Below are 10,794 nucleotides of genomic sequence, written 5' to 3'. Positions count from 1 at the left end.
AAATCACCATCCCCACTCAGACTCAACCAACATGAGGGTCTCAGGGACCAGATCACACAGCAGATCAGGGCACAGCCTCATGCATGGAGGAAATGGGAGGTGAAGGGAAATACCCACAGCACTGGAAGTGGTGTAGAAAACCAGAGCCACCAAAGTGGTTTTGCACAGAGCAGCTCCTTTGCCCAGGTACAGGAACATTTCTCTCAGCCAGGCTTGGAAAAATCCCCATCCTAGTGTCAACAACCCCAGAGTTGTTTTTAAGGCAAGGAGCTGCAGCCGTGTTCCTGCTGGGCCTACATCCTCTCCATTTCCCTGCTGTGTGCTGCTGTTGGCAGCACAAAGTCCCAAACAAACTCACCCAGGCGGGCTGGGTGACACATCCACATCCCCAGGGCTGTGGATGCACACACAGTGCCAGTGCACACCTTGACACGTGTGGACAGTGTGACTACAACATCCCCACAGCAACCGCAGAGGGCTGGCCCAGCTCACCCCACCCTGGGTGGACACAGCAGAGCATCCAGGCTTTCCAACCTGCTGTTGGATCACCTCAACACCATGGCTTGGCTCCAGAAGACAAGATCAGCCACATCTGGCACTGGGAGTTGGGTTTGAGTCAACACCAATATTTGAAGATGTGTGTGAATGCAGTTATAAAGAAGAAATCCGAAACCAAACCACCCTAACCCAGCTACTGACCTGTCTGGCATGAAACTATCCCCCAAACGCAGCAGCAAGAGCCTCCTCAGCCCAGGACAGCCCCAGCCAGCAGCCCACACCCAGCCCCAGTGCCACCACTCCCTGCAGAAGAGAGAGGAAGATGCTTCAGCCGGCCAAGGCTCCCAGCAGAGGCAGGACCCCTCCTCCAGGCAGCACCTGGGCTGAGCCATCCTGGCAAAAACAGCCCCACTGGCCTGATTCCTCATGGCTTTTCCTGCCTCAGCCTCAGAGAGCATTTAAATTCAGGTAAAGTCACCATCAGGTGGATTTTCTGTTCCTCTGGGACACCAGTGCAGAGCTCCACACGGCTCCAGAACAAAGCAGCTGCTTTTGCACACACAACACAGGAGGGAAACCAACCCCATTCTGGCGCTGCAAGGAGCAGCCTGGGGCACAGCCAGGGCCAGGGGTGTCCCAAGGGAGGTGACAGCTCTGCTGTGTCCCCGGTCACGGGGTCTGGGCAGGGGAAGTGTGGCTGGCATGCCCTGACAGTGAGGAGCCCCCAGCTCCTGAGCAGGATTTGCACCCACCCCAACACCAGCATCGCCCAGGGAGCTGCTGGGATCGAGCCATTAGATGGGGCTATAGTTAAAGAATTAGGATTTGTGTTTCAGACTCCCAGTAGGACTTGCCCGGGGTCAGCAGGCAGTTCCTGGTCAGCCCTGCCTTGGTCTGACACTCTGAGACAGGAGGTGGATGTTTCTGGGCTGCAGAGGCACGGCAGGAGGGATGGGAGTCCCACTGAGTCTGTGAGAAGCTGGAGGTGGGAGAAGGTAACAAATTTCCACTCCTAGTGTTGCAGAGTTTATCCACCCCAATTCCCCTGTAATATCACTTGTTTCTCCCCTGTGTAGCACCATATAGATCATAGAAATGGAAAGAGGCCTGGCAAAAGCAGGAGCCTGGTGCTGATCTGCCCATGGGCTCCTTTTACCTGGCAGAGTCTCACCAGTTCCTGGCCTAAAGCTGAGAACTGTCGAGGCTGCAGGTGATGGGTAAATGTTTAGGGGAAAAAAAAAAATAATCCAGCTGAAGACTTTGAAGCTCCAAAATAATACCAAGTTGAGCAATCCCTGGGGGCATCAGCACATCTGTGGCACTGCTGGGGGGGATGAACCAGGGAGCAGAGCTTGCCCAGGCTTTCCCAAGCCACAGTGAGACCCCTTTGCCATGGGGCCATCCCATCCCTTTTGCCATGCAAGCTCAGGTGCCTCTGTGGTGCTGGAAGAGATTGGAGGCAGAGGAGCTGGGCTGGGCCTCATCCCAACAGCGTCAGCATCTCTCCTACCACAGTGGGAACTACTGGATTATAAACCACAAAACCTAACTGCAGGTACAACCAATGGCCTCCTCCCCACACAGGCACATTCTGTGTAGCAGAAATTCACTTTCCAACATGCAAATTGCTGGAAATGAGCACCCAGGAATAGCTGCTGACAATGCTGTCAGAAAACACTGGGATTTTTTGCAGGTCCCTCATCCTGTTATTTGTGGGAATAAAGCCATTTATCCAGGATGAGAAGAAGGAATGCCCTCAGCCTGCACCCAAACACACTCTGCTCTTCCAACACCTGAATGGAAGGACATTCAGCAGAGCAAGGGCCACCCCAGCCTCTGGGAAGGATGGATCAGCCTGGAGAAAGCCACTGAGCTTCACCAGGACAGCCACACCAGTGCCTGGCCATACCAAGTGCCTGGGGCATCAAAAATCATCCCTTCCCATTTTTATAAAGCATAAAATACCAGCCATGCCCCAGAAGAAGGAAGCCCAAGGCTGCTGGAGCAGGCAGCACACGTGCCTGCACGAGGGGGGTGAGCAGGAAAAGAAATAGGAAGTGGAGACAAAGAATTTCCGCAACATCCCTCCAAACCGCTTCCTGCACGTTGGGAGTCAGGAAACACACACAGGAGAGATGCCCAGCCCAGGCTGAGCAGGGCCCCAGACAGCCCCTGGGGAAATAGACTAAACACAGGGAATTGGATGGAAACTCAGAGCCCACACCCACAGTGAAAATCCCACTTGATGCATCATGGATCCTGGATTTGAAACTGGCAATTAGATATGCACTTCATCTCAGAAAACTGGTGGACCAAACTCTCCAGGATCCATATCTACATCTCACCTCAGCACAAACCCCCTCCCCACAGTCCCAGGAATGCTCCTGATCCTCTGTGAGCCTAGAAGGACACCCTTATTTCAACACATCCCTTTGCTCCAGGAGAAAAACAGAAAGACAGGTTGATTACTTGTGGATTGAGAAATGTCATGGTTGGATAAATAACTCAGTCCCAACCCAAGGGGCAGAAAGGCTGGAGCCCCAGGAGATGCTTCTAATTCATTGAAGTAATCTGGGAGGAGCTGGTGGCTTCCTGGTGCAGTTCCTTGCACCCCACAGGTGACATTTCACATCCCCCAAAAGCATTGCTGACCCATGTACAGTTTTTCAGCCAATTGCAGGCAGTGTTTTTCCTGCTTCCACAGAAAGTTTTGGATTTAGCTGCATTAGGAAGCAGAGCTGCATTTGTTCCCTGGCTCTGCAGGGTATGAGCAGTGCCTGCAGCTGGCAAATCCATCTCCAGAGACAGGGCCTGGTCTTACAAATGTGTGACTTTTACATATTGGAAAGGTGTGTTGTCAGAGCATAATCTGTGTTTTATACATGCAAATATGAAAAATTCTGGGGTTTTTTATTTTATTAAATTTCTTCTCATTTTGTGAGCTGTTAATTTTGGATTTTTACTGGGTTTTTAGCTGGCAGCCCCCTGCTCAAGGCTGCTAAATGAGAAGATTTCATTTGGGTTGGTTAAATAAACCTCTTCCTATAAGAAGGGAGCATCTCTCACATGTGGGGTGGGACCAGCCCTTGTCACCAAAGACAGGGTAACACACTAGGGAACTTTGACATGGGATTATGCCTTTTTTTCCCCTCCTGATCTGTTTGGCAGTAGATGGTTAATGCCTGTAGTCAGAAGCACTTCATTAGACAGCTCATTAGTTAATCATGCCTGTACGTGTGATTTCTCCTGTCCCCATGCATGTGACAAGGGAAGCTGAGGAATCCATGGGAATTATTTAAATCACCCACGTCCCAAACCTAAGACTTAAATATCCTGACAGGCAAAGGAGCATTAATTCATACAACCTCCCAGCATTCTCATAGTGTCACTACTGTACTCCAAAATATTAATAAGCCCCAAAGCAATCATGGTTAACACTTTAGCCAGCTAGAAGGAGGTGAGGGGGAGGGGTTAAGCATTAATTTGTCAGGAAGATGACAAGATTATTTACATCATCAGAAAAGCAGCTCGTTAAAGCTGCCCTCATGAAAATACTTGGCCATGCCTTGTTGGGAGAGCACAAAGCAAGGGGGCTGCTCCTGACAGCAACTTGCTGCAGGGTTGCAGCAGGAAAGTCACAGCCCAAATGAGAGGGAATGAACTGCAACAGGAAGGGATCTTCTTCTTAAAAAATCTATGAGTGAGATTGAAAAGAGCACAAGTGAGAAAGAAGACATTGCAGCTGCTTGGTTTTACCCAACCTGTTGGGCAGGATGTGCCAGATGTGAGCTGACAGGATTTTATGACTTTGAGATATTCCCCTTCTCCTTCACACAGTGAGCACCAGAGAGGATCAGCGTGTTCCAGTCCCATTTCTGTGTATAAAGGTGCAACTGGCCCCAGGTGTGGGGATCCCCTGCAGCTCACAGCCCTGCCCTGTGACCCCCAAGGCACCCAGCCATGCACACAGGTGACACAAGAGGAGGTAAACCACGTCCTAGAGTTCCCCCCAAGGCTTTACGCAGTGACCGAGGGATACCCCCAAGCTTCAACTGCCAGAGAAACCTCTAAGGGTTTATTTTAAACCTTTATTATCTTAATACACAATTCCCTGATGCTGCACTGGTGCAGATTTTCAGTAGTCTCACTGCACTCTGCTTACACAATGAGCACCCAAGGAATGCATTTATTTTTGGAGGACACCACATTAGCTCTTTAGAAAGGGCTCTGACATCCTCAGGGAAAAGAAACTTGGGAACACAAACTTTCAGACACAAATTATTCTGCTACATTCCCCATGCATGTAAGGAAGAGGAGCAGCCCCAAATGGAAGCCAAAAAAAAAAAAAAAAAAAAAAAAAAAAAAAAAAAAATAGCAGCCACAATTTGGCTGCCTGTCATGCAGAGAGGACCTAACTACCTAACTTTGCTCCTGGTCCCAGTGGCACTGGGGATGGGGGAACTGGGTGCAGTGAACACTTCCCCACTTGGTCACTTGTAGGGGGAATTGGGCTGTGTTTAAACAGCCCAAATTTACTGGTTTTAAATCAAGCTGAAAGTCTTCCCCTCTGAGTGGCAAGGGATATCATGGTGTTCCCTGTGGATCCCAGCACAGTGCCAAGGATGTGCTGGGATGGGCAAGAGATGGGAAGCCAGCTGGGAACCCTCCCTCCTCCATTTCACCCCCACATTAGTGTTGTTTGGCACTGGGCAGCACAATCCATCAGGAATGCAGGTTGGATGAGGGCATCAGAGATGCTCCTCACACAACAAGGGATGCTGAGTCTCTGAGGATGAGCCACAGCCTCCACTGCAGGGCTAGGCTTCCCACAGGGCACTGTGATCATCAGAGGGGTCATCCCAGGAGGGTGAGCCTGGAAAAGCAATGGATTTACCCTTGTGACTGCAGAGCTGCTGGGGCCTCACTCTGTGCACCCACTCAGTTCCCAAATTCTCCTGTGGCCTTATTGCCACCACTCTCCCCACTGTACCCAGTGTCCCACCTCCTCCCAGAGCATCCCCACCAGATCCCTCTGGGATGCTGAACTGCCTGTTTTTGCTGGGAGCTGTTCAGTAGCCAGGAGGAAAAAAGAGAGGGGGACTGGAGTCCTGGTGAAAAATATGATGGCAGCAAAGTGCTGTTATAGCCCCGGCACGGAGTTATTAAGGAGAGGCAGGGAGGAGTAACATCTTTTATAGGACCAATTTATAGTGTTGGGAAACAGGCTTATGGGCACAGGCACCCTCTCACAGGAGGATGTATGTGCTTCCTCTCGGGCAGCATCCATTAAAGGGATGTATTTGGACAGGGTGATGAGGAGCAGCAGCACAAAAACCTTAAAATAGACACGACAATGTTTCTCTCTGTCTGGCTCAGCTTGCACAGGAGTTTCTGCTGCTTCTCCAGCAACTTGCCCAAGGAGAGGGGTTTCCCTCCAGCATCATATCGACCCCCATCCCAAAGCTGACCCAGTGTGGTGGGCTCAGGCTGCAGAGCCATTCCTGCCATCCAGTTCAGTGATCTGTAATTTCTGGAAGGTTTATACAAACACCATACCCCTCACATGGCTTCCAAGCTGCTCATCTCCCCTTGTCAGCCTTTATATTATATGTGTATACTCAAGTGATGCCCCTAGCAGGAAATTTTACATCCCAAGGAGTAGGGTAATGCCCAGGGAAAATCCAAATCACAAGGCAGGAAAACTAGGGGGGGTGGGAAGGGGAGGTGATAAGTGCTAAATTCTGAGTTAGGAAGTCAGACAGAAAAATGAGTGAGCAAACACAGGTGAATAGAAATTAAAGACCCTTTTTGTCTTGTCTCTGAAATCCTGTCCTTTTCTATCGTCAACATCACCTGCAGAAGGGATGTGGGGTGGGGAAGGGACAGGGAAGGGACTGGGAAGGCAGGAGATCAGCAATGCAATGCAACTGGAGGTCCCTAAAGCAGGCTGCAGTTCCCTGGGGTGACATACAGATTTTTGTTCCCAACTTTCTCCCACTGAGCACTATAATAAATTGTACAGTTTTTATTTCAATTCTGATCCAATATCTGTGGCTTTAGGCCCATTCCTTGCTGTTGCCATCAGTCCCTGCCCATCAGGATGTGCCACTCCAACACAGAGCACAGCAACACCTTGACCCTTGTGCTCCCACATGAAATATTTGGCATGTTCCCTGCAGTGCTCAGGCAAGCCAAATATTCTTTCCTTTGATTTGTGTCAGACACACCAGCCATAAACCTCATTCTCTGGCCTCTGGTTTTCATGTGATAAGACCGGCTCAGAGGAAGGCAGGGATCCTTCTCTCTCTGCGCTGGGTGGCCTCAGCACATCTGCTGAGTAAACACCCTCAGTTCCTTCCCCTTGCTGCCCCAAATCACTTCCCAGTTCCATCACCTCCTCTTTTTCAGCCCCATTTGCCATTTTCTGCAGGTGAGCCATCAGTGCTGGGTGCTCTGGGGGAGCTGCAGTGACCTTGGCTGTCACTCGGTGCCTCACGGTGGCTGAAGCCCAGCCAGGCAGTGCTGGGATGGCCACTGCCCCCAGAAGCCCTGCCAAAGACAGAAGCTCCTGTGAAAACCTCCCTTTGGGCTCAAGGTATTCCACACTGCTGGAAATGGAGCCCTGTGTTCTGTTAAATCACATTTTTCCTGCACACAGGCACTGTAAGACATCTCTGAATCGACTCTTGAGCCCCAGGCAGACTTTGTCCCATGTGAGTCTTTTATCCTCATTTCTTTTTGTCTTATTGCTAGAAGAAAACTGCCTAAACTGTTCCCATGCACACCAAATAATCCCTCACAAAATTCTTCAGAACCACTGCTCCCTAAATAGGTGCATAATAGCAGGAGCAATTTTCAATTACTTTAGAAAAGTAATCAGTTATGGAATTATCACAGAAAGGTTTGGGTTGGAAGGGACCCTAAAAATCATCCAGTTCCACCCCCCTGCCATGGGCAGGGACACCTACCACTAGAGAAGGTTGCTCAGAGGACCATCCAATGTAGCTCCGAACACTTCTGGGGATGGGGCATCCAGAATTTCTCTAAGCAACCTGTGCCAGCACCTCACCACCCTCACAGTAAAGGATTTATTCCCAATATCTAACCTAAACCTACCCTCTGTCAGCCTAAAACCATTTCCCTTGTCCTGTCATTACAGGCCCTTGCAAATAGCCTTTTTCCAGCTTTTATTAAGGTCTCTTTTAGGTACTGGAAGGTGCTGCAAAGTGTCCCCAGAGCCTTTTCTTCTCCAAGCTGGACAACCAGCTCTCCTCACCCCAGCAAGTCCCTGTCCTTCTTGCACTGGGTCTGCAGATCTGATGCAGCACTGCAGGTGGGCTCTCAGGAGGGCAGAGCAGAGGGGCAGAATCCCCTCCCTCGACCTGCTGGCCACACTTCTCCTGATGCAGCCCAGGACGAGGTTGATTTGCTGTCCCACTGAAGGCACAGCAAAGTGAGCTGGCTGGGGAGCAGCACTTGGCCAGGCTCCCATGGGAATGCTTCCCACATCCTTGCCTCTCTGTAAGTGGAGTACCTGCTGTATTAGCTGGCAGCACATTTCTTCTCACTGCAGCTGTGCCTCTGGAGTGGCTCTGGTGGCACTCTCTGGGTGGATGTAGGACTGAGGAGAAGCCTTAGGATAGGGGACACCTGTTGTTGTGATGGGAAGTTGAAGCATTTACCCAAAACAGCCTCAACCATTGTCACTACAGTGGATGCTCCTTGGGTTTTTTGGGCAGCCAAGCAGGGGAAACCAGCCTGGTGCCTGTCACTCCTGAAAGGCAGACATTGCCTGGTGCAGCCCAGGGATGTTTTTTGCTGGAACATCTGATTGTGGTGACCATTGTGCTGCTGCTGAAAGGAAAACCTTCCTTAGGAAGTATGTGGATTGCAGTGGTTCCTCTCAGTGCTGGATTTACTCTGGAACAGCTTTAATAGGGCACCACTGCCCCTCCTTTTTCTTCCAAGAAAACTCAGAATACCCCAGCCTGCTGCACAGATGCTCTGCTCTCCAAGTAACCATTGCCTATAATCCTGACCACTACACAGAAGTCATTTGTGCAGTTAAAACAACTTAAATGGGAGCACAAGGAGTCATTTTAACAACTGCTTGCATAGATGGAGGTAGGAGAGTGTGGCTAACCTGGAAATGGGAAAGCTGACATCTTATCTGGAGCATAAGGATGAGAACTTCTCACTCTGCTCTTCAAAGGAGCAAACCACCTCCCCTTAACTGTGTCCAGCCCAGGTAGAGTGGTGTTTATAGTCTCCCCGATTAACTAGAGCACATCTATACATTTATTAGCTCTTTGTGCCCAGTTATTCCATTTATAACCCTTATTACATCCCTCTGCCAAAGGAACACCTCCCCATCATTGCTCCCTGGGGATGAGGGCAAAGGTGTCTGGATGGATGTGAAAATGGAGCCAAGATGGCTCAGCCCCTTCCTAGGGCTGCATTTCTGCCACAGAGATGCTGTGTAACCTTGGAGAATAACAACAACAACAGAAAATAATAAGCCTTTCACACAGGGAAGTTATGAAAAATTGAGCTGTTTCTGAAAGAAATAAATAGAGTAGCTCGAAGGAGAGCTAAAGCGGTCAGCTCAGCCGTGACACAGCCCTGTAACCCCCAAGCTTCCAGCATATTCTCTCAGCATTTCTTCAGTCCCTCTAAAGCATCCTTCCATCCCTGCAGCTGGAGCCAGCCTGACACACACTCAAATATCCTGGGAGGGAGCAGCCTTGCAATCCAGCCAGCAGCTCCAGCACAGCTGTCCACGCCGGGTGTGCAGCCTGGCTTTGTGAATGCAGGAGCTTTGTGAGGGCAGCCTTGGCTCTTAGGGAGGAGAGAAAATCTTCTTCTCCTTTCTCATTTCTGACTGCTTGAAATGAGGTCTGGAGACTGAGCATCTGCTTAACGTGCCAGTCAGGCAGGGACAGCTCCCCTCGTTTGCAGAGCCACGGTCAGTTGCAGAAAGCCCAGTTTCCATGTGTAGCCCGGAGACACACACATGGCCCTGGCTTCCCAGCCAGAGCCACAGCAGGGCAGGAGAAGGAAAGCAGCAGAAAGAAAAATGGGGATGGAGACTGGAGCAGAGCACCCTCAGAATGTCTGAAACCACTCAGCATCCTAGGTCCTCCAGTGGCACCTGGTTGCTGCCTGTCCCAGCTTGGGGTTAAGCCTCTGCCCTCTGAAATCCAAGCCTGGCATTGCCAAGGTATGGGAGGATTCATGGATGACAGTGGAAATACAGGAGCAGACAGCACAGCCAAGTTCGTTCAGCAGAGCAGAGTGATAAATAGAGAGCAAACAGCCCATTGCATGCTAATTACCCATGAGGATCAATTAACTGTAGTTAAAAAATATATTTTTAATGTCATAGTCTTCAACTGTCACTGGCTGATTGCAGTCACAAAGTGGAGCCAAAATTCTCAGTCAAAAATGTTGGTTCCTCATTAAAGCAACCCAAGAAAACATTTTGGCTGCCAATATCAGCACCAGGCAGCCCTGTACCCAACAGAGACACAGGAACCAGCACAGGGGACATCAAGAACAGGCCTAATGCCAGAAGAGTGTTATGACATTTTATTAAATAAAATATGCTTATTTAGCCACCTCTAAATAAGGTGGGTGTATTTCCCACTGTTTGAATCTGTTCAGCTATGGAACAACATCATTATTAACATCTAGGGGAGTATTTCAAACAGCAGGGAGCTCAGCAACGTTGCTGAAAGCTGATTTCCATCAGCAGAAATGCACTCTTCTCTGAGCTTCCCAGGAGAGACCTCTATGGCCCCACCTGAATTCCTGCTCTGCCAACAGTGGAGCATGGATTCCAGCTTTCAGAGGACCTGGAATGGGAGGAGGGTGCATTTCAGGAGCTAAGGCCCTCCTCTCCTGGGTAAATCTCACCTAGTGGTTGATGGCTCTTTGGAGTGTGTTGCAAACAGCTACCATTGTCCCAGCCACGCTGCAAAGGCATAAAAGCACCAACCTAACTTTTAGGAGAGAAAAAAAAAAAATTCAGAAGTGATGTAAACTTGCCCAAAAGAGCTGAGAAAGTCATTCTTGGGGGAAGGCTGAGAAAGGAAATCCTGCACCTGGGCTCAAAGAGAGAATTGGGTGTCTATTTCCAGTGCTGCCTTCATCCCCACTCCTCATTTTTTGCTTGTTTGAGTCTCCATCACGCTTTTGCTCCACCCTGTGGTTTGTTGTACTTGGGCCTGAGTTTATTTGATATGGAAACACTTCCAGCGTGCTCTTCCTCAGCTTGTGAAGCCCTGGTCACAACTG

Source organism: Zosterops lateralis, assembly GCF_965231275.1.
Source record: "Zosterops lateralis genome assembly, chromosome: 3".
In the NCBI taxonomy this organism is placed as follows: domain Eukaryota; kingdom Metazoa; phylum Chordata; class Aves; order Passeriformes; family Zosteropidae; genus Zosterops; species Zosterops lateralis.
Note: the sequence above shows the minus strand (reverse complement) of the source record.